General features: G+C 41.2%; 1 protein-coding gene across 11 annotated transcripts in view; it reads right to left on the bottom strand.

Moving 5' to 3' along the window:
• Nucleotides 1–8303: 8303 nt before the first annotated feature.
• LOC135097881 (bestrophin-2-like) overlaps nucleotides 8304–27500 on the bottom strand; it is a 147159-nt gene continuing 127962 nt past the window's right edge. For 4 of the 11 annotated variants that reach the window (XR_010266307.1, XM_063999987.1, XM_063999988.1 and 1 more), the window contains 7 exons: nucleotides 14793–14962; nucleotides 11062–11198; nucleotides 10757–10868; nucleotides 10285–10424; nucleotides 9479–9651; nucleotides 8961–9119; nucleotides 8304–8661 (listed from right to left, as the gene is read on the bottom strand). The gene's annotated coding sequence lies outside the window, so the exon portion shown is untranslated. The other 7 variants (XR_010266305.1, XR_010266302.1, XR_010266303.1 and 4 more) reach the window with 7 other exon arrangements.

The following is a 27500-nucleotide window of genomic DNA, read 5'->3' as shown; positions in this document are numbered from 1 at the left end:
TGTGTGTGTGTGTGTGTGTGTGTGTGTTTACGTGAATGCTTAGGAGAGAACACACATGAAGTCGCAATAATAATAATAATAATAATAATAATAATAATAATAATAATAATAATAATAATAATAATCCCAGGTATATTGTACAGGTACTGACGTCTCACCTGCCGCCCACATCTAATTGGAAGAGGAGGATGAACGGAGAATCACCAACATACCTGTAAGAAGAGGAAGACTTGTGTTAATGTACGGCGTGAAGAAGAAAAATAAAAAAAAACAAGAACAAGAACAAGAACAGACCACGAAAAGAATAAGAACAGGAAAATAACAAGAAAAGAACAAGAACAAGAACAAGAGGGCGATGACATCATAGAAGAAGAAAAAGAAGAAGAAGAAGAAGAAGAAATAAAAAAAAGAGAAGAAAAAGAAGAATGAACAACTGGAGAAAAAGGAAGAAAAATAACCAAAGACACGACAAAATAAACAAACTTAACAAATCAATAAGGAGGTCCACAGGTGACACAATTCTCACCTGTGTCTTCAAAGCTCATTAATGGAAGCGCTGGATAAAGGTAGCAGTGTTATTACCAACATTACACCACATTAACCAAAGCAAATCAACAAAATGGTCCCGAGTAAGTGTGTGTGTGTGTGTGTGTGTGTGTGTGTGTGTGTGTTACATTAATGGTGATGCGTGTTTGATAATGAAGGAAGATAGCAGCATAATGAAGGAGAAGAAGGAAGAAAGGAGAGAAGCTTTGGGTGGAGACTTCATGGGTGGAACAAACAAACAACCCACGCCACTAAATAATGTTTTGTCCAGCTCGGCAAACACGCGCGTTGTCCGTAACATATGCGCCTGTTATGCCCGGGACGACTCCTCTGGCTTTGGAAGTACTGCACATTTAAAACGAATATTCACAGTCTATAAAGTTTACGAGCGAATAACCGTAGCGGCGCCGCGGAGAAGGTAAAGAACAGGGAACACTTGCAGTGGACGCCCAGCCATTGACATCACGGGCGCCGGTATTGTGGGAGGCAAGGGAAAGAAGCAAGGAAGGTATGGATGGACTGGTGTGTGAGTAGATCTTGCCTTTACAGAGGACAGAATACCGCCTTGCTGGACGCCTAATATTATCATTGATTATCTTGTTTTTTTTTCCCTTTGTGTGTAAGAGGGCCACTGGTCAAGGGTAACAAAAGACTGATGAAAGAAAAGGCCTGTTCAAAGTGCCAGTCCATAAAGAAAGGGCAGAAAGGATCATGGAAAAAAGGGAAAAAGGAAAAAGAAAAGGAAAAGAAATAAAAAAAGGTTTAGGTGATGTTTTGTTTGACTGTTTGACTCCTTAATTGACTGACTAGCTATTTATTTATTTATTTATTTATTTATTTATTTATTTTTTACGTGCGAAGGTGTACAGTAAAAAAAAAAGTTCTCTATTTTGTTGCTGCATAAACATCAATGAAGGAGGCAACCAAGTAAATTATCAATCAATCAAGCAAGCAAGCAAATCAATCCATATATTAATAAGCACAAAAAATCGCCTAGAATATATAAGAGTCTAGTTCTGGAGGTGACAAATTAACTGACTGACTGACTGATTATTGAACTGACCAACTGATGAACTGATGCACTGATTGCTTAACTGACTGACTGAATGACTGACTGACTGACTGATTATTGAATTGACCAACTGATAAACTGATGCACTGATTGCTTAACTGACTGACTGACTGACTGACTGACTGACTGGCTGAATGACAGACTGGTTCCCTGATTGGTATTTTGGCGTTGACGTAATAAATCTAAGGCTATCACCAAGTAGGATATATAAAGGAACACAAAGGAAGACAGGAGTAATGAGTAACCATGGCAAAGGGTTGGGGATTGCTTGTGAGCGAGAGAAAATTAGGGGTGAGAAATGAAGGGAAAAGACACAAGGAAAAATGAGAAAAAAAAGGAAAAAAAAAAAAGACTTCTTAATGGGGAAACATGTTTTAATCGCTAAGGAAATAAAGTTTGTTATTGATAGGGAAAAATATCAAGTTTTTAATTAGAGAAAAGACAAGGAAAATGAGAAGAAAAAGAACGAAAAGACTGTTCTTAATGGGGAAATATGCTTTAATCGCTAAGGAAATAAAGTTTGTTATTGATAGGGAAAAATATCAAGTCGTTAATTAGAGAAAATACACAAGGAAAAATTATAAAAAGAAAAAAAAAAGGAAAACACAATTCTTAATAGAGAAATATGCTTTAAACGCTAAGAAAATAAAGTTTGTTATTGATAGGGGAAAAATATCAAGTTGTTCATTAGGAGGTTATCAATAAGGGGAAATCACTCAATAAGGAGATGACGTTAGTAATGACAGGTAATTTGTGAAAAAGTTATAATTCTAGAAGTTGAATCGTAGTTCTTAATGGTAAAAAAAAAAATGTTAACAAATTTATTAATACGAAGTAAAAAAATAAATCCAGCTTCTTTAAACACAAACAAACACAAACGAAGGGCAAACAAAAACAAACAAACACCAATCATAAAATCAACAAACAAAATTACGAACCTTTCAAATTCCCTCCCTCTCTCTCTCTCTCTCTCTCTCTCTCTCTCTCTCTGGTGCCCGCGGCTGGCCTCTCAGGTATATGGAAATTTATCGAGCTCGCCAGGTAAGCCAGTATTGTTGACACAGGTAGACAGGGGGTCAGAGTAATGGCACCTGTCCCCATCAGAATAAATGGGGAATTCAAGGGGGCGCCTCTCCCTCTCCCCCTCTTCCTCTTCCTGAGACACGTTGACTTTCTCCGGTTGGTTAAAAGTAAATTCATATTTTGTATTGTAAGTTTTCTAGATTGAGTTTATTATGTTCGATGCATTCGTTGTGTGTGTGTGTGTGTGTGTGTGTGTGTGTGTTAGTCAGGTCATGTATTTACCTTAACACACACACACACACACACACACACACACAAATGTTCCCTACGGTCTATCAGTTTCCTCCTCCTCCTCCTCCCTCAACAGGTTAATCAAGAAGGCGACGGCTCACTAACGCATCCAGCTGTTATGACCCTTCCCAGACCAGCTGACCTCATCTCAAGGGCCTCTCACCACCAGTCTGTTGTGTGTGTGTGTGTGTGTGTGTGTGTGTTCATGTCACTGCTCTCTCTGGCAAAGGTTCCTCAATTGGTGGGTTTTTCCACGGCAAGCAGATGATATTTTTCTTTGTGTCTACACAATCTCTTTCCTTCCTCCCTCCCTTTCTCTTTCCTCATACATAATATATTTCTATCCCCTTCCAGCAGCTCTTGTCTATCCATCCCTTTCCCTCCCGTTCTCTTATTCCCCTTCCTTCCTTCCTTCCTTCCTTCATACATTATATAACACCCCTCCTTCCTATATTCCCCTCCCATCCCTTCACTTCCCTTTCTATTCCCTTCAAGCAAATTTATTCCCCTCTCGAAGCTTCTTTTCTTCATTCCTTCCTTTCCCTCCTCCATACAGCCTTCCCTTCTCTTCGTTCCCTTCACATCAAGAGCCTTTCATCCCTTTTATTCCGTCCAGGCTTCACTCACATGCCGCGTCAAGAAAATATCTGATTAAATCTGTAAATCTGAAGCGTAGTTTGCATCGTATTCTGCTGACACGTGTAGTTCCTCCATCCAGTATTAATGAAGCGAATGAAACAAGGTGTGACTGGCATTCATCTCAAGGCACAACTGACGCGGCGCCCACTTGATCCCGCGTCCCTAGTGACTAAGGGTGACACATCTTGGCCAGATGACCCCTGTAAATTTACCAGTGACTCCGGTACCAGATGACCATTCAGTACCAGTGATCCTTGTGCCAAATATTCTACAGGAGTACCAGTAATAAGTCACCCCCTACAGCCCTAGTAGCTCATGACCCAAGTAGACTCACAAGCACCCCGTTACTGTGTGGCATGTTACTCGTATGTGTCTCATTTTTTTTTTTTTTTTTTTTTTTTATGTAGGAAGGATACTGGCCAAGGGCAACAAAAATCTAATAAAAAAAAATGCCCACTGAAATGCCAGTCCCTAAAAGGGTCAAAGCAGTGGTCAAAAATTGGTGGATAAGTGTCTTGAAACCTCCCTCTTGAAGGAATTCAAGTCATAGGAAGGTGGAAATACAGAAGCAGGCAGGGAGTTCCAGAGTTTACCAGAGAAAGGGATGAATGATTGAGAATACTGGTTAACTCTTGCGTTAGAGAGGTGGACAGAATAGGAGTGAGAGAAAGAAGAAAGTCTTGTGCAGCGAGGCCGCGGAAGGAGGGGAGGCATGCAGTTAGCAAGATCAGAAGAGCAGTTAGCATGAAAATAGCGGTAGAAGACAGCTAGAGATGCAACATTGCGGCGGTGAGAGAGAGGCTGAAGACAGTCAGTTAGAGGAGAGGAGTTGATGAGACGAAAAGCTTTTGATTCCACCCTGTCTAGAACAGCAGTATGAGTGGAACCCCCCCAGACATGTGAAGCATACTCCATACATGGACGGATAAGGCCCTTGTACAGAGTTAGCAGCTGGAGGGGTGAGAAAAACTGGCGGAGACGTCTCAGAACACCTAACTTCATAGAAGCTGTTTTAGCTAGAGATGAGATGTGAAGTTTCCAGTTCAGATTATAAGTAAAGGACAGACCGAGGATGTTCAGTGTAGAAGAGGGGGACAGTTGAGTGTCATTGAAGAAGAGGGGATAGTTGTCTGGAAGATTGTGTCGAGTTGATAGATGGAGGAATTGAGTTTTTGAGGCATTGAACAATACCAAGTTTGCTCTGCCCCAATCAGAAATTTTAGAAAGATCAGAAGTCAGGCGTTCTGTGGCTTCCCTGCGTGATATGTTTACCTCCTGAAGGGTTGGACGTCTATGAAAAGACGTGGAAAAGTGCAGGGTGGTATCATCAGCATAGGAGTGGATAGGACAAGAAGTTTGGTTTAGAAGATCATTAATGAATAATAAGAAGAGAGTGGGTGACAGGACAGAACCCTGAGGAACACCACTGTTAATAGATTTAGGAGAAGAACAGTGACCGTCTACCACAGCAGCAATAGAACGGTCAGAAAGGAAACTTGAGATGAAGTTACAGAGAGAAGGATAGAAACCGTAGGAGGGTAGTCTGGAAATCAAAGCTTTGTGCCAGACTCTATCAAAGGCTTTTGATATGTCCAATGCAACAGCAAAAGTTTCACCAAAGTCTCTAAAAGAGGATGACCAAGACTCAGTAAGGAAAGCCAGAAGATCACCAGTAGAGCGGCCTTGACGGAACCCATACTGGCGATCAGATAGAAGGTTGTGAAGTGATAGATGTTTAAGAATCTTCCTGTTGAGGATAGATTCAAAAACTTTAGATAAGCAGGAAATTAAAGCAATAGGACGGTAGTTTGAGGGATTAGAGCGGTCACCCTTTTTAGGAACAGGTTGAATGTAGGCAAACTTCCAGCAAGAAGGAAAGGTAGATGTTGACAGACAGAGCTGAAAGAGTTTGACTAGGCAAGGTGCAAGCACGGAGGCACAGTTTCGGAGAACAATAGGAGGGACCCCATCAGGTCCATAAGCCTTCTGAGGGTTTAGGCCAGCGAGGGCATGGAAAACATCATTACGAAGAATTTTAATACGAGGCATGAAGTAGTCAGAGGGTGGAGGAGAGGGAGGAACAAGCCCAGAATCGTCCAAGGTAGAGTTTTTAGCAAAGGTTTGAGCAAAGAGTTCAGCTTTAGAAATAGATGTGATAGCAGTGGTGCCATCTGGTTGAAGTAGAGGAGGGAAAGAAGAAGAAGCAAAGTTATTGGAGATATTTTTGGCTAGATGCCAGAAATCACGAGGGGAGTTAGATCTTGAAAGGTTTTGACATTTTCTGTTAATGAAGGAGTTTTTGGCTAGTTGGAGAACAGACTTGGCATGGTTCCGGGCAGAAATATAAAGTGCATGAGATTCTGGTGAAGGAAGGCTTAAGTACCTTTTGTGGGCCACCTCTCTATCATGTATAGCACGAGAATAAGCTGTGTTAAACCAAGGTTTAGAAGGTTTAGGACGAGAAAAAGAGTGAGGAATGTACGCCTCCATGCCAGACACTATCACCTCTGTTATGCGCTCAGCACACAAAGATGGGTCTCTGACACGGAAGCAGTAGTCATTCCAAGGAAAATCAGCAAAATACCGCCTCAGGTCCCCCCAACTAGCAGAGGCAAAACGCCAGAGGCACCTTCGCTTAGGGGGATCCTGAGGAGGGATTGGAGTGATAGGACAAGATAAAGATATGAGATTGTGATCGGAGGAGCCCAACGGAGAAGAAAGGGTGACAGCATAAGCAGAAGGATTAGAGGTCAGGAAAAGGTCAAGAATGTTGGGCGTATCTCCAAGACGGTCAGGAATACGAGTAGGGTGTTGCACCAATTGCTCTAGGTCATGGAGGATAGCAAAGTTGTAGGCTAGTTCACCAGGATGGTCAGTGAAGGGAGAGGAAAGCCAAAGCTGGTGGTGAACATTGAAGTCTCCAAGAATGGAGATCTCTGCAAAAGGGAAGAGGGTCAGAATGTGCTCCACTTTGGAAGTTAAGTAGTCAAAGAATTTCTTATAGTCAGAGGAGTTAGGAGAGAGGTATACAGCACAGATAAATTTAGTATGAGAATGACTCTGTAGTCGTAGCCAGATGGTGGAAAACTCGGAAGATTCAAGAGCGTGGGCACGAGAGCAGGTTAAGTCATTGCGCACATAAACGCAGCATCCAGCTTTGGATCGAAAATGAGGATAGAGAAAGTAGGAGGGAACAGAAAAGGGGCTACTGTCAGTTGCCTCAGACACCTGAGTTTCAGTGAGGAAAAGAAGATGAGGTTTAGAAGAGGAGAGGTGGTGTTCTACAGATTGAAAATTAGATCTTAGACCGCGAATGTTGCAGAAGTTAATGAAGAAAAAGTTGAGGGGGGTGTCAAGACACTTAGGGTCGTCGACGGAAAGGCAGTCCGACCTGGGGACATTTATGGTCCCCTCCCCAGATGGGGACTCCGAGGCTGGTGTAGGAGTCGCCATGATTTTAAAATTTTTTGAGTGAAGGGTGTGTGTGTTATTAGGTGCTTGTAGTTTTGTGTGGAGGAAGAGAGTTGTCTTTAGAGGGCAGGCTGTGACTACCCCCTTGTGTTGTGAGACACAAAGGGAAACGTTCAGTGAGGTCACAGCTGGGTTTAATGATAAGTTCACAGCACCCCCTGAACAGTGCTTTAGACCTCACTGGGAGTAATTATCGTTTCGGCAGGTGTCTACTGCCTCCTCCTCTCATGTTCCCTCAGCCGTCATCACTTTGGTTTGATAACACTGTCCCTTGCCACTGTTATGAGGAGACGATCAGCAGGACACAGGAATTGCGACGGAGTGCAAATGGCAGACACTGGAGACAAGCGTGGCCCGTCCCTCGCCTTGTGACCGTGCTTGTACCAATAACTGCCAGCAATGAATGACATATGTGCCAAAGCTCCCGGCACCACACACAGCCAGCCCATCACACGCCTTCAGAATGTCCCTCCCCCACCTCCACACGCCTGTCTGAAAGCCGTCCCGGTGTCAGCTCCATCAAATCTTGTTTTGTAACTCCCCTCAAGCCTCCCCTTCCCTTCAGTCTCCCCAGGATCACCACACCAGCTGTTCCCTCGCCGTGTTTCTCAGAGTTGCTCATCACTCCCAGAAAAAGAGCTTAATTATGACGTTACTATGTAAAGCCACGAAACTGAAATCTGTGAAGAAAGATGGAGAAATGTTTCAGCATTACAGTGAAATCCCTGCACACACCACGCCCCGTGTGTGCACACACCGCACCGCTTAAAGGTAACATGGGGAGGAGGAAAAAAGGAGAAAATAGACGTGGAATAATACTTAAAAGAGGATAGAGGACAATAAAGAGGACAAGGCGAATAAAAGAAAGAAATATTGCGAATTACGTGCGAAGGGAAGCATGAGAGAGAGAGAAAGATAAACAGATGAAAGAGTAAAAATTTACCCACACTACCATATTTGATTCATATTTTGTCTTGACCTAATTGCTCATGGAATTTAATTAACTAATGTTTTGGGCATTGCTGAACATTGTTTTGAGTAATATGAACAAATTCCTCTGTATGACTTTCAGTTACATATTGGGAGAAAAAAAAAAAAGTTTCTTTCTGGTCAGCCTTTGGGACACAAACTGCTGTAATAAATTTTATTTCTTGAACATTGGTTTTACTTTGTTGAGGAAGGAGGGTTAGGTTAGGTTAGGTTAGTTAGGTTAGGTGATTGTTAGCAGTGCTTAAAACCCCTGCAGTTGTATAAAAAGAAGTTTGCTCTTGTGTACATGTATTTAATTATTGGTGCTGTTACAAAATTTACCCATATAGTCAATAAACATAACCAAGAACCAACTAAGCAATGGATTATAAATAGGAGTATGTACAGTACCTCTGGCAGTCAGGTCTGAGACAATGACCACTGCAGTGCTAGATAACATTATTGTGCTCTAATGCATTCATGATTTACACCAAGTTGATTTGGCTTTACATGTGAACTTCTAAGTGGATGATAATTGCAACATTCATATCCATGCAGGTGGGGGCCTCCAGATGAGACAACACACACTGCTGTGGAGTTGGTCATGCTGTGGATGTTGTCTCACACAACATTTGCAGGACTGCCATACCCTGAAAGTGATGGCACCACACTGCATAAGTAAACTAACAAAGGTCAAATTACATTTTGTAAATTAATGCTGTTTTTAAGTGCAGTACTGTAATGTAACAATAATTGTGCTACAGCATCATCTTCCATGGGGCTGGCAGCATCATGTCCAACACTCATCTTCATGAATGTTCATCTGCACATTTGCTCATCAACTCAGCAAAACCATGTGATAAACACAGACATGACTAGGTTGACTGCTAATTAAAAGAAAAATTTGTCAATAAAAACATCACTCAAAGAATACCAGCTTATTCTCTACCTGCAGTAATGACAGCTTTTTTTTTTTTTTTTTCTCCAGAAGTGTCAGGGCCTCTAGGACCACAGCCTTCCACCAGCAGTGGTGTTGGAGCCATCCAACCCTCTTCTGCTGGTGTCGCTGGGTCCACAGGGGCCTCTGGATTTGACAATGCTGTATCATCTGCAATGGATGAGAAGATCTTTGTTCAAATTATGCTCATTATAGATGACTACATGCAATGGTGAATAACATGTTAACATGTATTCAGTTGTGTCCTCCAGTACAATGAACACTGATTATACAACTCCTGCCACTAAGTCTGTTGTTCTTGCTACTCTGACCTAATTTTTTATTTTATTTTTTTATTATATTTATTTATTTTTTTTTTGAGGAATACATCTCTGAGGCATATAAAGTGTTGATTCCATAAGTGCATCACACCACCAGCCTGGGTACAGTATAGCAGAAAGGTCCAAGGAGCAAATGAGGTAAAAGGACACAGCAAGATAGCGTGACATGTAACTTGAAATACCACTTACTTTGTAACTTGAGGTGTAGTCATGTTTGCTTCTAAACTGTATTTCAGATGGCCACTCTGACTTGGAAGTTCTCTCTCAAGCACAGGAAACCCAACAGCAGATTAGTCTGAGTATGGACGAGCTGGTGATGGTGCAGCTGGCTGTACAAAACATGTCCCAGGCACTTTGACAATCTATTGAAGTGCAGAGGAACATTGTGCATTCATTGCAGCAGCTGGTAACACTTACTGAGCACTTCATTAATGCCAACACCAGCCACCAATAATTTATAGCATTTTAATGTTTACCTTTCATAAGTTTACCTTTATTAAGTTAAGTTATAAGACTAAGTTATCAAATTAAGTTATATTAAGCAATATTTCTTTTCTGTAGAATTAAGTTGTAGCAATTCTATCATTAACCTCGAGCAGCATGTTAATGTTAGTGCAATATAATACCAAACTTCACTGTGATACCTACAATGCTTCTGTGTTACTTAAAATACAAAAGTAAGATTAGTGTTTTGTGGTGACCTGCTGGTGGACATTTCTGTAAATAAGTTTATTTACTTTTTTTTTTTTTCAGGATGTGAACTATACTCATATATGTTATATTTTTCTTTTTCTTGCAAAGACTTTGGTAATTGGTAATTTTATTTTATTTTTAAATAAATCTACAGCACTTTTTTAATCTATTTGTGTTATTCATACCTAATACTAGCAAGCCACTTAAGTATTTGATGAATTTAAATGTTGCACTGATCTCTTTCATTTAGTATGCAGTGATACATGGAAAACCATTATTTCACTCATTACATGATTACTGACCTCACTTCCTTACTTCAGTGCTGGAAGAAGTTTTGTATGATTTCTTGCTACACAATTCTGCCTGAAGCACACTGACCCCTCTACAGCACAGCAGGGTTGGTATCAGCATGGGGCACTGTTTCATCCTCAAGAGGTGGTAGCTGTAAGCAGACTTTTGTGAGGGTCTGAGAGGTCTAGGGACTGGAACCTAACTGTTCCATTTGTTTAAAGTTATATTGTAGAGGAACAGTCATGTAGTTTGACATTTAGCATTCTGATGATCTAAAACTAGCCCAAACCATAATGACTTTCAGACATCTTTGTAGGAAAAAAAAAAAAAAGAATGTTTATTTTTGTTAAATGATGGTACACTTCTGACAAATTTCATTACCCCAACAACAAGTGTAAGAACATTCATGACTGTACTCGGTTAAATCTAATGTCCATGATACAGATATATCCTGTCAACTACCAGAAAAATAGTGACAAGTACATATGTCATCAGGAACTTGATGCAGCAGTTGTGTAGGAGCAGGCAAGTATTAATTATTTTGACACACTTGATGGGTCTGTACTGCAAGCCACCTCCACAAGAGTGCAGGCACCTGTGAAAAGTGAGATTTCATACTACAAGAGGATTCATTACTTATAAAAGAGTATATCAAGTGTTCATTTATAACTAATGTCAAGGCTTATCACACTATGTTTTCTTATGCAATACCAGTAACCATGTGCAGTCACATGAAAATCAATAAAATACATGGTTGGGTAAACATGTGATGCAATAATGCTATATACCTGGCAATCTGGAGCAGTAGCTGAGGATCACTTCACTTGCATCACAAACAAGTTGGATGTTCAGAGGGAGTGATACCTTTTCCAGTTCAAGTAGAGGGCCTCATCCACACTTTGCTCCTTCATGGTAATGTGGCTGCCTGTGCACACAAAAGAAACTATTACATGATCATGTTACACAGTAGCTACATATATAGGAGGAGGCAGTAGACACCTGCCAAAACGATAATTACTCCCAGTGAGGTCTAAAGCACTGTTCAGGGGGTGCTGTGAACTTATCATTAAACCCAGCTGTGACCTCACTGAACGTTTCCCTTTGTGTCTCACAACACAAGGGGGTAGTCACAGCCTGCCCTCTAAAGACAACTCTCTTCCTCCACACAAAACTACAAGCACCTAATAACACACACACCCTTCACTCAAAAAATTTTAAAATCATGGCGACTCCTACACCAGCCTCGGAGTCCCCATCTGGGGAGGGGACCATAAATGTCCCCAGGTCGGACTGCCTTTCCGTCGACGACCCTAAGTGTCTTGACACCCCCCTCAACTTTTTCTTCATTAACTTCTGCAACATTCGCGGTCTAAGATCTAATTTTCAATCTGTAGAACACCACCTCTCCTCCTCTAAACCTCATCTTCTTTTCCTCACTGAAACTCAGGTGTCTGATGCAACTGACAGTAGCCCCTTTTCTGTTCCCTCCTACTTTCTCTATCCTCATTTTCGATCCAAAGCTGGATGCTGCGTTTATGTGCGCAATGACTTAACCTGCTCTCGTGCCCACGCTCTTGAATCTTCCGAGTTTTCCACCATCTGGCTACGACTACAGAGTCATTCTCATACTAAATTTATCTGTGCTGTATACCTCTCTCCTAACTCCTCTGACTATAAGAAATTCTTTGACTACTTAACTTCCAAAGTGGAGCACATTCTGACCCTCTTCCCTTTTGCAGAGATCTCCATTCTTGGAGACTTCAATGTTCACCACCAGCTTTGGCTTTCCTCTCCCTTCACTGACCATTCTGGTGAACTAGCCTACAACTTTGCTATCCTCCATGACCTAGAGCAATTGGTGCAACACCCTACTCGTATTCCTGACCGTCTTGGAGATACGCCCAACATTCTTGACCTTTTCCTGACCTCTAATCCTTCTGCTTATGCTGTCACCCTTTCTTCTCCGTTGGGCTCCTCCGATCACAATCTCATATCTTTATTTTGTCCTATCACTCCAATCCCTCCTCAGGATCCCCCTAAGCGAAGGTGCCTCTGGCGTTTTGCCTCTGCTAGTTGGGGGGACCTGAGGCGGTATTTTGCTGATTTTCCTTGGAATGACTACTGCTTCCGTGTCAGAGACCCGTCTTTGTGTGCTGAGCGCATAACAGAGGTGATAGTGTCTGGCATGGAGGCGTACATTCCTCACTCTTTTTCTCGTCCTAAACCTTCTAAACCTTGGCTTAACACAGCTTGTTCTCGTGCTATACATGATAGAGAAGTGGCCCACAAAAGGTACTTAAGCCTTCCTTCACCAGAATCTCATGCACTTTATATTTCTGCCCGGAACCATGCCAAGTCTGTTCTCCAACTAGCCAAAAACTCCTTCATTAACAGAAAATGTCAAAACCTTTCAAGATCTAACTCCCCTCGTGATTTCTGGCATCTAGCCAAAAATATCTCCAATAACTTTGCTTCTTCTTCTTTCCCTCCTCTACTTCAACCAGATGGCACCACTGCTATCACATCTATTTCTAAAGCTGAACTCTTTGCTCAAACCTTTGCTAAAAACGATTCTGGGCTTGTTCCTCCCTCTCCTCCACCCTCTGACTACTTCATGCCTCGTATTAAAATTCTTCGTAATGATGTTTTCCATGCCCTCGCTGGCCAAAACCCTCAGAAGGCTTATGGACCTGATGGGGTCCCTCCTATTGTTCTCCGAAACTGTGCCTCCGTGCTTGCACCTTGCCTAGTCAAACTCTTTCAGCTCTGTCTGTCAACATCTACCTTTCCTTCTTGCTGGAAGTTTGCCTACATTCAACCTGTTCCTAAAAAGGGTGACCACTCTAATCCCTCAAACTACCGTCCTATTGCTTTAATTTCCTGCTTATCTAAAGTTTTTGAATCTATCCTCAACAGGAAGATTCTTAAACATCTATCACTTCACAACCTTCTATCTGATCGCCAGTATGGGTTCCGTCAAGGCCGCTCTACTGGTGATCTTCTGGCTTTCCTTACTGAGTCTTGGTCATCCTCTTTTAGAGACTTTGGTGAAACTTTTGCTGTTGCCTTGGACATATCAAAAGCCTTTGATAGAGTCTGGCACAAAGCTTTGATTTCCAAACTACCCTCCTACGGTTTCTATCCTTCTCTCTGTAACTTCATCTCAAGTTTCCTTTCTGACCGTTCTATTGCTGCTGTGGTAGACGGTCACTGGTCTTCTCCTAAATCTATTAACAGTGGTGTTCCTCAGGGTTCTGTCCTGTCACCCACTCTCTTCTTATTATTCATTAATGATCTTCTAAACCAAACATCTTGTCCTATCCACTCCTATGCTGATGATACCACCCTGCACTTTTCCACGTCTTTTCATAGACGTCCAACCCTTCAGGAGGTAAACATATCATGCAGGGAAGCCACAGAACGCCTGACTTCTGATCTTTCTAAAATTTCTGATTGGGGCAGAGCAAACTTGGTATTGTTCAATGCCTCAAAAACTCAATTCCTCCATCTATCAACTCGACACAATCTTCCAGACAACTATCCCCTCTTCTTCAATGACACTCAACTGTCCCCCTCTTCTACACTGAACATCCTCGGTCTGTCCTTTACTTATAATCTGAACTGGAAACTTCACATCTCATCTCTAGCTAAAACAGCTTCTATGAAGTTGTGTTCTGAGACGTCTCCGCCAGTTTTTCTCACCCCCCCAGCTGCTAACTCTGTACAAGGGCCTTATCCGTCCATGTATGGAGTATGCTTCACATGTCTGGGGGGGTTCCACTCATACTGCTCTTCTAGACAGGGTGGAATCAAAAGCTTTTCGTCTCATCAACTCCTCTCCTCTAACTGACTGTCTTCAGCCTCTCTCTCACCGCCGCAATGTTGCATCTCTAGCTGTCTTCTACCGCTATTTTCATGCTAACTGCTCTTCTGATCTTGCTAACTGCATGCCTCCCCTCCTTCCGCAGCCTCGCTGCACAAGACTTTCTTCTTTCTCTCACTCCTATTCTGTCCACCTCTCTAACGCAAGAGTTAACCAGTATTCTCAATCATTCATCCCTTTCTCTGGTAAACTCTGGAACTCCTTGCCTGCTTCTGTATTTCCACCTTCCTATGACTTGAATTCCTTCAAGAGGGAGGTTTCGAGACACTTGTCCACCAATTTTTGACCACTGCTTTGACCCTTTTAGGGACTGGCATTTCAGTGGGCATTTTTTTTTATTAGATTTTTGTTGCCCTTGGCCAGTGTCCTTCCTACATAAAAAAAAAAAAAAAAAAATTAAAATATATATATATATATATATATATATATATATATATATATATATATATATATATATATATATATATATATATATATATATATATATATATATATACATAAAATATGAAAACTTTTTAATGCTTAACAGGAACTTGAGGCTGTGAGATACCTTTCACTCAAAGGAAACACCGATGAAGTGATAGATTATAACAACAGCACTAAATTTAAAATAAAATACATTATTGTTAATCTTACCATCAATGGCCCCAATAACCGTTAGGAAATTTTTAATCCTGAAGAACTGGTGTGCAGTTCTCCTTTGATCAAGGTGTGTTGGAGGCATCTTGATTTCCTGCACTGACTTATCACTCAACACGGTGCACACACACACTTGAAGACCCTGCTGACACTTGCTTGCATAGGTCCTGAAAGCAGATTATAAGCCATTAGTTTTCATTTTATTTATTTATTTATTTTAAATAAGATATATGTTTCTGCTGTAAGAGAGAGAGAGAGAGAGAAAAAAAAAAAAACAGCAGCAATGTAATGTGATCCTTGTAGCTGTAGTACAGTGTTGTTTCCATGAGTGCAGCCGTATTCACGCACACATTACATCTGTCAACTTTTTTTGCCAGCAGTATAATAAATCAAGTTATCCTCAAGACAGTGTTAGAAACATGTCAGAAATAAACCTACAAGTCTAGAAATATTTGTACACATGAATAATAATGTGGTGTGTGAGGAAGGGACAGCCCCAGGGGTACTTGACAGCAGGTTTGGTAAGGTTGGCATCATCCCTCATCCCTCCTTATCAATTGTGCACTCACATATTTTGACACTATTAACTAATCTTGGCATGTTCCTAACACTGGATTACAACTTTATAAACTGTGGCATGCAGCAGGTTGACTTTTATGCCTTTTATCCTTGAAAGTCAGCCACACTTAAGTATTATTCACCACACTGAACATCAGTTTATTCACCTACAAAAGTTATTTATGGGATATTATGCAATTTGTTTACACAAAAAGTAGTGGTAATTGTTTGGAGTCCTCTCTTGTCCTTATTACACGTCTATCCTCTTCCATTCTTTCACATATACAGTACCTCTTGATAAACCTGAAACATATATGTACCCCCATCCTTCAGGGGTTCCACAGGTTATGCTAACTTATATTAGTGTCCTTAAGGGTGGGTCTAGCCCCTGTGGTTATGTTGGATTAGGTAATGTTTCTTATAAAAGTGTACGGTGACTAACCTAATCTCTGGGGGGCCTTCGCCCATCCCTTGGACTCCCTGAAGGGCAGGGGCACTTCTTCCTCGCCTTAAAGTTACGTTTTATGTGTATCTAAAGGTATATGCGAAGAATGTAAGAGAATAGACCATTAATAAGGTCAGGGAAAGGGCTCCCTGATAACTTCCACAACAGCCAGCCCCTGTACTGAAGCATGCAACACCAGTATCATCTTACCAGCAGTGTCTCCAATGACGTTTTGGAAGGGCCCACTGGCAAACAGTCTCTGGGCCAGCAGAACCTGGGTGTGAGTTGGTAATGCCTGGCTATGCCTTGTCCTTCTCTCCAGCTGAGGCTGCATCTCCTCAAACAAGAGGTTTAGTAGGTCTGCCGCGGGAAGCGATATTTGATCATGAGCTCATTATCACTCAATGCCAAGGGGTCGTGGCGATCCTGAAAGCGCCTTTCTTGCCTCAAGGCACGAACGTGGTAGTATGTTAAGAAAATATCCAATATATGCACAAGAAACGACGAAAACAATACGTAATCACAGTACACACTTGTTAGTGGGTGGGGGAATGGGGAGTGCGCACGTGTGGGACAAATCAGCCTCTTCATTTGTTTTCAGTGTTCCATGCAAGATTTCACTTTATGCATCACAAAACCATGCTTCCTTGCTGGTAAAGCTTGTAAACAATTAAAAAAAGGTTATTTTGTGCACATAAATATTTATATAAGAGTTTTCAGGCGAGGTGGACCTACATCACCTCAGGAGGTTGTAACTTTACAACCTTGCTACTATGGCAACACCAACCTCTTATGCGTTCGTGGATACCATATGGCGGTCCGAGGTTGATAATGGGCGCTGATCGCAGTTTGTTAAAAGTAGCAACCGTTTCGTGGATCTGGCCCCTGGATGCTTAAGAGAGAGAGAGAGAGAGAGAGAGAGAGAGAGAGAGAGAGAGAGGGAGAGGGAGAAGGTGATGGGGAGAGTAAGAGGGGAAGGTGAGAATGTCAGTCAGGTGATGTTTAGGTAAATGGAAGGTGATAGGGAAAGATTACGGTGTTTGTGAAAAGAAAGATAAGAAAAAGTGAGAGAGAGAGAGAGAGAGAGAGAGAGAGAGAGAGAGAGAGAGAGAGAGAGAGAGAGAGAGAGAGAGAGAGAGAGAGAGAGAGATGACAGGTTATGTCAAGGAAATATGGAAGAGAAATGACGAAGAGTGAAGGAAATTTGAGCGACACACAGCAAATGTACGAGGGAAAATATAAAAGAAGAAATGAGGAAGAGAAAAAAATGAAGAACTATAAAAAAAAAAAAAAAACAGACGAGAAATAAGTGAGAAAGGAAAGAAGTGAGGGAAAGATGTAATATTAAGGCGAACACACACACACACACACACACACACACACACACATCAGACAAACCAACAAGAATTGAATGAACCGTCACCATCACCATCATCATCATCAGCACATTATCACAGCACAGCCATCACAGTCGCATCACCTTCAAATCACCACCTCCCCCTTTCTCCTCCTCCCTCTCCCTCCCCTCTGCTCTCCCCACCTTCAATTTTCGAGAGAGAGAGAGAGAGAGAGAGAGAGAGAGAGAGAGAGAGAGAGAGAGAGAGAGAGAGAGAGAGAGAGAGAGAGAGAGATCGTATCAGTATGTTTCCCCCAACCCCCCGACAAAATTACCCAGGTGAAGAAAAAATGGGAAACAAAAACAAGGGTCAGCTGGAGGAAAAGGGAGGAAAAGGGAGGAAAGGTAAGGGGAATAGGAGAAGGGAAGAAGGGAGTAGGAATGGTGAAAGAGGGAGGGGGTGACAGGAAAGGGCTCACATATTAGTTTCCTGCTGTCATGGTGATTCTCTCTCTCTCTCTCTCTCTCTCTCTCTCTCTCTCTCTCTCTCTCTCTCTCTCTCTCTCTCTCTCTCTCTCTCTCTCTCTCTCTCTCTCTCTCTCTCTCTCTCTCTCTCTCTCTCTCCTTGCAAACTTAATGGACTGTCATAGCATCATTAGCACTCAAAGGATTAACAGGTAAAATATATAAATTCTATCTTTCTTTTCTTCTCTCTCTCTATTAACCCAAACATTTTTTTTTTTGCAATAGTATCCAGAATTACCAAAGAATACCCATACCAATAAAATATATAAACTTTGTAATGAATTAACCTTTCCCCTTGAGTAATTACAAACGTGACAAAAGCCAAGCACACACCAAACAACACAAGATAAAGAGTTGTGATTGGTCTTCCCTCTGAGTGTTACCACCTCCAGGCAAGACGAGACCAGACCCAGGCCCCCAGGAAGCAACACAAGGCAGGCTATACACACCACTGAATCACGCAGCTACGGACGTACTGCACCAGCCAATCAGCGCTCACTTTACAAACACTCCTTGCATCGTATCCTCCCTCCTCCATTTCTAATTCGACTCTACTTTCCTCCATTCCTCTAACCTGTTTCCTCCCTCTCTCTCCCTCCCTTCAGCCTTCTGTTTCCTTTCTTTCCCTCTCCATGTCCTTTTTTTTCTCTCTCTCTCTTCCTTCTTCCTAACTTTTTCTCCTCTTTCCAGTTTCCTTTCCCCTCCATCTTTCCCTCTCTTCTCTCCTCTCTTTTCTCCTCACCTACCTCTCCTCTGAATACACGAAAGGAGTGAGAATGAAAAGAGAAGAAAAGAAAGGAGAGGAAGGGGAGAGAAGTATTGGACTAAGAGGAGGTGGAGGAGGAGGAGGAGGAGGGGGAGGAAATGAAGGAAAGAGGGAAGGAAAGAGAGCAGAGAGGGAGAAGAGGGAGAAAAATGTGAGATGGAGGTAGAGGAGAGATAGGAGAAAGAGAAGGAAATAGAGGAGTAGGAGGGAAAGGAAATCAGAGAGAAGAGGCGAAGAAGAATGAAGAGGGAAGAAAGAAATAAGTAGGAGAGAGAGAGGGAGGGGAAGGGAAGGGAAGAGAAGAAAAGTGAGGAGGAGGAAAAAGAGGTGTAGGAGGAAGGAGGAGAAAAGAAGAGAAAATGGAAGAGAGGGAAAAAAAAAACACGTAGGAGAAAGAGAGAAGGAAGGAAGGAAGGAGGAGGAGGAGGAGGAGAAGTAGGAAAGGGAAGGTGGAGGAAAAGGAAAACAGAGAGAGAGGAGAAGAAGAAAGAAATACGTAGGAGAGAGAGAAGTGTAGAACAGAGATGGGAGGAGGAGGAAGAGGAGAAACAGGAGAAGGAGGAGGAGGATGGGGGGACAGGTCGCCTTGCTTCACTTACCTGCTTAACTAATGAGATACAAATTTGCGAGCAGTGATAACTAAGGTTGACACAGGAGACAAAACCCTTCCACACCTGCAACAATTAGGCCTCCTCTCCCTAACACTCGGAAAGCCTACTGCAATTCCGCTGGAGAAGGAGAGGTTGGCTGAATCTCTCTCACTTTCAATCTTCTTCTCTCCCCCCTCCCCCCCCCCCTCTCTCTCTCTCTCTCTCTCTCTCTCTCTCTCTCTCTCTCTCTCTCTCTCTCTCTCTCTCTCTCTCTCTATCTATCTATTTATTTATGTTTATATATTCACTTATCTATTTCTATTTCCATCTCCTATAAGGTACAGTGGCGGACAGAACTCTCATTTTTATTACATTTCTCGTGTTCCCTCAAGCTTACGCCCACGAATTCTCAGACACTTTGTTTTCTCATCAGGATTATTTACAAAAGCAGCAGAAATCACTAATGGTGTTCTTGACAGTGTTTTCTTTCATTCTCATCTTAACCTTCCCTTACTTTTACCACTACTAATACTATTTCTGCAAACACCAGTACTCCCATTATTACTATTAGCATGTACTGTTACTACTACTACTACTACTACTACTACTACTACTACTACTACTACTACACTTTTCTAGAGCAACCAAAAGAGATACAGGGGATGAGGGTTATTCCTTACAAAAAGACAGAAGCTTTTAGATTTACATTTTTTACAGAGACATAGGTTAAGAAGGGATCTGATGAAAGTCTAAGTTTTACAGGGGGTACAATAAGGGTGACGTAGCCAAAATTCTCAGGATCAGTAATGAGGATAGAACAAGAAATAACGGGTTCAGTCTTGAAAAGGTTAGATTTAAAAAAGAGATAGGATTGAATTGGTTCTCACAGAGTGGTAGATGAATGGGATAGACGCAGTAATTAGCTTGTTAGTGCTGAGTCATTAGAAACTTTAAAAAATTAAGACAAATTTATGGATGGGGATGGTGGGTGGAAACAGGTTGGCACGTTTGACACAGAGTGCCACGTGTAGGCCTGATGGCTTCCTGCTGCTTCCATTATTTTGTGTTCTTAAGAGATCAGTAGTTGTGTTCTTTAAGGTGTTTTCATATTGCTAGTTTAGAATTCTTGATAAGCTATGACTACAATCATGAAAACAGTCTCTAAAACCACAAATTATCCCCGCCACAGCCTGCTACACGTGAGGGACACAACGAGGAAATGTTTACGAGTATGAGTCAAAGTCTTTCCGCCTCGATCACCTGTCTTGCCTGGTGGTGGTGGTGGTGGTGGTGGTACCTGGTGAGTTATGGACACGCTGCCTAGTCTGTATTCAAGGCTCCGTGTGGCTCTTTAAATGTAACTTCCTGTGATTACATGTCATTAATTCCTTATTTTTCAGATCAGTGGAGCGATAGCATCTAATTAATATTGGTGACCATCATTACTCACGCTGTTTTGTATGCGAGTCAGATTTTAACGCGTAATACTGTGACTATATGTAATTATTAACTTTCTGTCGAGGTGTTACCTCATCATTTGCTGCACAAAATTTTCTACTCTCTCTCACCGCCACTTTGTCCATCCCCTCCCCCCCGAATGTAAGAGTCAACCAGCATTTTCAGTCTCTCATGAACTTATATCGGTGAACTCTGGAACTCCCTGCCTGCTTCTGTATTTTCCCTTGCTTGTGACTTGAACTCTTCCAGGGAGATTTCAAAATACTTCTCTTAATTTTGGATAATCCTTTTTTAGCTCTACTTTTTGTGGACCTGCGCCTTCATTGACCTTTTTTTTTTTCCTTCCCCATTTTATTGTTCTTGTTACTGTGATAACTAAAAAAAAAAAAATGCAATATTTAAAATCAGCAGCGTTAGCATTGGCAGTCTACTACAGAATCTTCCTTAGTTTTCATTCTTTACCACAGAATACCCGTGACTCCGTTTTCTATGCAGGACCTACGTGGTTTTGTCTATCACCCGTTTTCTCTCAGTACACAGGTGAAGGGAGAGGTGGGCGGGGAGATGTCTTGTCCTGTTCTATCCTGTTTTCCAACACGTAGTTTATTAATGGAGATAGGTACAGATCATAGAATGCACTTGCAATAAACTAATATGAAAATAATCTCTCTCTCTCTCTCTCTCTCTCTCTCTCTCTCTCTCTCTCTCTCTCTCTCTCTCTCTCTCTCTCTCTCTCTCTCTCTCTCCTCTGAGTACCAGCGCAGGCAGTGAGAGTACAGAGCAAAGTGGTGGGCAGAGGAAGAGTGGAAGCAGAGAGGGAGAGTGAGAGGGAACAGGAAAGATAAGAAGAGAGGAATGGAGGGAGATTGGCGGTGGTGGTGGTGGTGGTGGTGGTGGTGGTGGAGATATTGATTGAAAGAAAAGGATGCAAATGAACGCCAAATAACACCTGAGAGAGAGAGAGAGAGAGAGAGAGAGAGAGAGAGAGAGAGAGAGAGAGAGAGAGAGAGAGAGAGAGAGAGAGAAAGAGAGAGAGAGAGAGAGATTCAGATGAGGCCTTTCCTGATTGACTTAAAAGGATTCTCTCACCTTTGTATGTGAGAGGAAAGAGAGAGAGAAAGAGAGGGAAGGAGGAGGACAAAGAAAAACAGAGGAAGGAAAGAAAGAAGGAAGGAAGGAAAAAAAAGAAAGGAAAGCAAGAAAAAAGAAAGAGAAAGAGGAGATTATGAAGGCGAGAAGTGAGTCAACAAGAAACTTCGGTGGAAAATGAATTCAGCTGAGAGAGAGAGAGAGAGAGAGAGAGAGAGAGAGAGAGAGAGAGAGAGAGAGAGAGAGAGAGAGAGAGAGAGTAAAGGGATATATTAAGGGGACAAGAGGAAATAGAAATAAGTTTGTTTAGTGCAGTGGTTAACGATTACGGGGCAAGGGTGAGGAGGAGGAGGAGGAGAAGGAGAAGGAGGAGGAGGAGGAGGAGGAGGAGGAGGAGGAATGGAGAAAGGTTGGTGTCCTCTTCTCCTTATCGTGGTAATTTCAGTCTAAGTTATCTCTTGTCTGGAGGAGGAGGAGGAGGAGGAGGAGGAGGAGGAAGGTTAGTCAGCGTGAGATTTGGTTCGATCTTGTCAGTTTTTCTGTGCCTCAAGTTGTGGTGGTGAGTGGTGGTGAGGGGACTGTGGTGATTAGGTCGGATGAGTGATGTGAATGAGTGAATGAGGGGAGTGAGTGATTGGAGGAGTGAATGAATGAATGAATCAGATGAATGAACAGGAATGACTAACTGACAAACTGAGAGCTGACTGACTGACTGACTGAATGAATAAATGAATGACAATGAATGAATGAATGAATGAATAAAGCGGATGACAAGTGAATGAACTGGTGACTTTTTAATCAACTGACTGACTAACTGGCTGACCGGCTCACTGACTGAATGAATCACTCACTGACTGGCTGACTAACTAACAAACTGACTGACTGACTGACTAGCCGAATGACTAACTGATTATCTAATTCCCATATTTTTGCCACTGTTAATATTTGTGTTCCTACATTCATAAACCACACCAGCGCATACACTGAACAATAGCAACGATTTTAGCCACTGAAAGAAAAGAAAAGAAAAAAAAGAAAAAAAAGAAAAAAGGATACATTATCTTTTCATTGGCTTCTTCACGTCAAATTCAACTGCATTACACAAACTATCTGCCTATACACACCCTCTTTACACAGGGCGAGACTGACGGTGGCGTGGGCGTGTCAGGAGGACAGACGGAGGAGTGGGTGGGGAGGAGGAGGAGGAGGAGGATGCTGTGGATGGATCTACCGGTAGGAGAAAGAGAGGAAGACCTGAGAGAAGGTTTTTTGTATGCAGTGAAAGACATGCTTATATAATGGCTGTGACTGGGAGAGGCGCAGAAGACAGAGTGCGTTGGAGAAGGTTTGATCCGCTCTGCCGACACCTGACAGGAGGAGGAGGAGGAGAAGGAGGAGGAGGAGGAGGAGGAGGAAAAGAAGATGGGAGGAGAAGAAGAAGAAGAAGAAGAAGAAAGAAGAAGAAGAAGAAGAAGAAGAAGAAGAAAGAACACTGAGGCCTAGGCTTCACCCTTTCACTAACACAACATCGATTTAATCATATTCCAGATGTCACAAAGAGGATGAATTTAAGGATAATACTTTTCGTTTCCAAGGAAGGCGTTATGAATCACCCAGCTACTCTCTCAACTCCATTGCATTTTTGTGACTTATTAATGGGGGATTGGATCAAATTTGGAAGACGTGGGACTGAATGGCTTCAAAAACACTAGAGGAAGAATTCAGAAACAGTCATGCATATCCCATACTGATGTTATACAAAATACAAATAAAGGCGCAAATCAATGAATATGTTCGGGGATTATGGAAATAACTACTAATTTACTGTTACTACTAATTTTCAGACATTGCCAGTTTATTTCTCGGTAAAATATGGCGCTTTCTCTCCTCGTGATCTACACAGGGAAGGCATCAACAGTGAAACCAATCAGCTGAATGGCTCTTACACTAACCTAACCTAATCTAACTTAGCCTACACTAAACTTAACCAACATTATCTAATCTTGGCTAAAACTAACTTACTTAACTCAACCTAAAATAAACTCAACTAAACAAACTTAACCTAACCTAACCTAACCGACCTAACCTAACCTAACCTAACCTAAACCTAAACTAACCTAACCAGACTAGCCTAACCTAACCTAACTTAATCTAACCTAACCTAACATAACTTAACCTAACCTAAACCTAAACCGACCTAACCTAACCTAAACCTTAACTAATCTAACCAGACTAGCCTAACCTAACCTAACTTATCTAACCTAACCTAACCTAACCTAACCTAACCGACCCAACCTAACCTAGCCTAAAACCTAAACTAACCTAACCAGACTAGCCTAACCTAACCTAACTTAATCTAACCTAACCTAATATAACCTAACCTAACCTAACCTAACCTAACCTAACTTAACCTAACCTACCCTAAACATAAACTAAACTAACGTAAACTGAATTAAACTAAACTAAATTAAACTAAACTAACCTAACCTAACCTAAACTAAATTAAATTAACCTTAACTAACCTAACCTAACCTAAACTAAATTAAATTAACCTAACACTTTGATAAAAAAGCTGATGAAATTTGAAAATCATCCCTCTCTTATTAACCTTTTCCTTGCAATGGGTGTCCTTTGTTCACACTCAGAGCAATGTAATAAAAAACAACAAAAAAGAAAGCTGATAATAAAAAAAAATACGTGATAAAGATAAAGAAAGAACAGGTGAGGAGAAAAATAGAGGAAAGGAAAAAAATATGAAAATAAAGTGAAGAGGGAAGAGGAGATAAGGGAGAGAGAGAGAGAGAGAGAGAGAGAGAGAGAGAGAGAGAGAGAGAGAGAGAGAGAGAGAGAGAGAGAGAGAGAGAGAGAGAGAGAAAGGAAAGAAAAAAATAGCTAAATTTTATCTTTTTTTTTTTTCCATGCTACGAAATTACTAAAAGAGAGACTACAGTACTAAAATATATCTAAAAAAAAAAAGTTTGTAGGTCATAATGGGAAAAGTTGTCTTGCAGTGAAGGAGTTAAAGGTGTCATTTGTTTGTTGCAGCGAGTGGCGAGCGGGCGGCGGGTGGCAAGTAGTGAGTGAGTGGTGATGGTGAGTGAGTGGACGGCGTGGCGATTGTGTGAGGGGAGGCTGGAAATAGAGCCCCCGTTTTCTCCACGCGAGTTTTAAGGGGCGACTTGACTAAAGAGAGAGAGAATAAAAAAGGAAGAAAAAAAGTGAAAAAATAGGAAAAAAAGGAAAACTTGCGACTATTTCCAGCGGCAGGGATCGGGTATCAACAGTGGTTGGCTACCTGCACCACCAATGAGGGGAGGGAGGAATATGTTGAATACAATCAGTGGTGTTTGTGGCCCCGCGTGTGTGTGTGTGTGTGTAATAATAATAATAATGATAAACGGTTTATTATCTAGGCAGTTAACAAACTGAAAATGTACATAGGGGGTGGGGAAAAACTTAACATTAATCCTGTGTGTGTGTGTGTGTGTGTGTGTGTGTGTGTGTGTGTGTGTGTGTGTGGCGGAGGGGTATCGGTGAGGCACATGAGGGTTGTGGATCAGAATGTGAGGAATAACACCATTGATAGATATGGACAGATAGATAGACAGATAGGAGGATAGATAGATAGTACACAGACAAGAAGGTAGGTAGGTAGATTGATAGACAGAAAGGTGGATAGATAGATTGATAAACAGACATACAGGACCAGACAGATAGATAGACAGATAGACAGTACGGTAGACTGATTGATAGCCAGACAGACAGATAGATAGACAGAAAGGTGGATAAGAAGACTGACGGACATTCACGTGGATGGACGGATAGACAGTAAGGTAGATGGATGGGATAAATAGACAGGCAGGCAGGTGAGTAGATAGGTAGATAGTTAGACAGGTGGACAGGCAGACAGACAAACAGGTAGAAGTAGACACATAGACAGACATGCAGGTACATAAATAGAGAGAAGAGGATTTTTCTTTCACTACAGTACATTGTTATTATTATTATTATTATTATTATTATTATTATTATTATTATTATTATTATTATCATTTTTTTTTTCGTCGTTAAATCATGATCTTGCTCTCCACATTTACATCACTACTACTACTACTACTACTACTACTACTACTACTACTACTACTACTACTACGACTATAAAATTCGAAACACTTACGGAACAACCTTTCCTCTTCAATACCGTTTTGTAAGAGCTCGGCCCTCGTGTGTGTGTGCGTGTGTGTGTGTGTGTGTGTGTGTGTGTGTGTGAAAGAGGAAAATGGAACCACAAAATCCTATTATCTTATCAGAGGAACTTGTGACGCCTGTTTTCTGGGAACCGAGGGAGAGGGAGAGGGAGAGGGAGAGGGAAAGAGAGAGGGAGAGGGAAGGCAAAGATGGACGGACAGAAGAGTGTGAGTGGAAACCGTGAAAAAAAAAAATAATAATAAAAAAACAGAAATGCAATTATGAAAAAAAACGAAGAAGGAATTGAAAGAAAACGAAGAAAAGGGAAGAGGGAAGAGAAGGGGAGAAAGATAGACTGATAGAAAAGGGAGAAATGAAAGGAAAGCAAGAATTGAAGGAGAGGGTAAAATAGAAACAGACAGAATTGCTGGTAAAATAAGAAAGAAGATAAATGGAGAAAGAAGGGAAGAGAAGAAGAAGAAGAAGAAGAAGAAGAAGAAGAAGAAGAAGAAGAGAGAGAGAGAGAGAGAGAGAGAGAGAGAGAGAGAGAGAGAGAGAGAGAGAGAGAGAGAGAGAGAGAGAGAGAGAATAATGCACTAAATGAAAACTGTAGCAAGAAAAGGAAGAAATTAAGAAAGAGAGGAAGAAATAAAAAGTGGAATTGTTGCTGAATACGAACGAAAAGAAATGGAGAAAGGAAGAAAGGGAGAAAACAAAGGGACAGACTAAAATAAAAGCGACTGTAGCAAAACAAGACACGAAAATAAAAGAAAAAAAGAAAAATAATAAAGACAATTGTTGCTAAATATGAAAAGAAAGGAAATGGAGAAATAAAGAGAAAAGGAGAGGAAGACAAAGAATAGAGATGACAGTAATAAAGATGACAGTACCAAGATAAGGAAAAAGAAATGAAGAGACAGGGAAAAAAAGGACAAAATTGTTGGTAAATACGAAAGGAAAGAAATGGGGAAAGAGAAAAATAAAGATAGAGATAATCGTAACAAAATAAGAACGAAAAACAAAGGAGGGGAAAGAGAGAGGAAAAAAAGATACTGTGAGAAAATACAGATAAGTGAAGGAAATAAAGAAAGCAAAGAGAAGAAGAAGAAGGAGAAGAAGAAGAAAATAATAATAATAATAATAATAATAATAATAATAATAATAATAATAATAATAAGAAGAAGAAGAAGAAGAAGAAGAAGAAGAAAAGAAGAAGAAGAAGAAGAAGAAGAAGAAGAAGAAGAAGAAGAAGAAGAAGAAGAGATAAAAAGAAAAAAAAACGGAATTGTTGCAAACTAAACGAAAATAGAGAAAGGGAAAAAACAAACAAAGAAGAGAAAATGTAACAAAATAAGATAGAAGAAAATGGAAAACAGATGCAGACAAAAAAAAAATCGAAAATAAAAGAAAATAAAAATTGTAAAAAGGATAAAAAAAATGAATAAAAACAGAAAAAAAGAATCACGAAGAGAATAATAAAAAAAACTATGATGATGAGGAGGAGTAAGAGGAAGGAGAGGCGGATGAGGAGAAAGAGAAAGAGGAAGAGAAGAAAGAGGAGGATCACGAAGAGAGAGGAAAGAAGGCAATGATGATTCTGAAGGCATAATAGAGAGCAGCAATAAAAGGATAAGTAAAAGGAAAGATAAAAGGGGAAGGAAGAAGAGGAGAGACATGAAGCAAAAGAAGATGAATGAGATAATAGGGAAGAATAATAAGGTGGAGGAATAGTGAAGGAAAGAATGAAGAA

Source organism: Scylla paramamosain, unplaced genomic scaffold (assembly GCF_035594125.1).
Source record: "Scylla paramamosain isolate STU-SP2022 unplaced genomic scaffold, ASM3559412v1 Contig35, whole genome shotgun sequence".
Lineage (NCBI taxonomy): Eukaryota > Metazoa > Arthropoda > Malacostraca > Decapoda > Portunidae > Scylla > Scylla paramamosain.
Note: the sequence above shows the minus strand (reverse complement) of the source record. Positions and strands in the feature narration are given on the sequence as shown.